The following is a 660-nucleotide window of genomic DNA, read 5'->3' as shown; positions in this document are numbered from 1 at the left end:
GGGGGGGGGGGGGCATTTTCCCCCCGGGGCTCATCTGCATAGAGTGGAGCTGCGCGCCAATGGGGAAGCCTCCCGCAAGCGGTACATTTGCGTATTCATGAGCCTCCCGCCAATCAGATCCCTCGCTGGGAGTCCGCCTCCAGCTTGGCGCCAGCGCCCGCAGCACGTGCCCGGACCCGGCTCTGCCCCGACTCCTTCTCCGGCGGCACCAGCGGGCACGAGGAGGGGGCAGCTTCCGGCGCGCATGCGTGCCACGCAGCTGGGCCAGGGTAGCTGTCCCTGAGGGGCTCAGCTCGAGCCTGGCCCGTGCTTCCCTCGGGGGAGCGCCAGGGCCGGCCCCACGCACTGGCACGGTATACATGGTATACACAGGTCTCTTAGTTCCGCCCCTCATGCTGCAGAGCCCCCCATGTCTGACCTTTCTGCCACCTCCAAGCAGCCCCCTGCACCTGCGCAGCAAAGCGCCTGGATGATCCTGATGATACCCGGGGCCGTGGCCTCACTGCCCCGCTTCCAAAGGGAGGAAGGGGGCCAAGGCTTCCCTGTGGTGCCGCCTGGGCTGGGCGCAGAGCAGCTGTGTGTCTCCTCGCAAGGGGAAAAGCAACTCAAATGTGAAGGGAGATGTCCAAACCTGGGAGGTGCTTTCCCACTGGAAACCTG

The sequence above is a fragment of the Gavialis gangeticus genome, unplaced genomic scaffold (assembly GCF_001723915.1).
Source record: "Gavialis gangeticus isolate Ggan-Ray unplaced genomic scaffold, GavGan_comp1, whole genome shotgun sequence".
Classification (NCBI taxonomy): Eukaryota; Metazoa; Chordata; order Crocodylia; family Gavialidae; genus Gavialis; species Gavialis gangeticus.
This window is presented reverse-complemented; position numbering follows the sequence as displayed.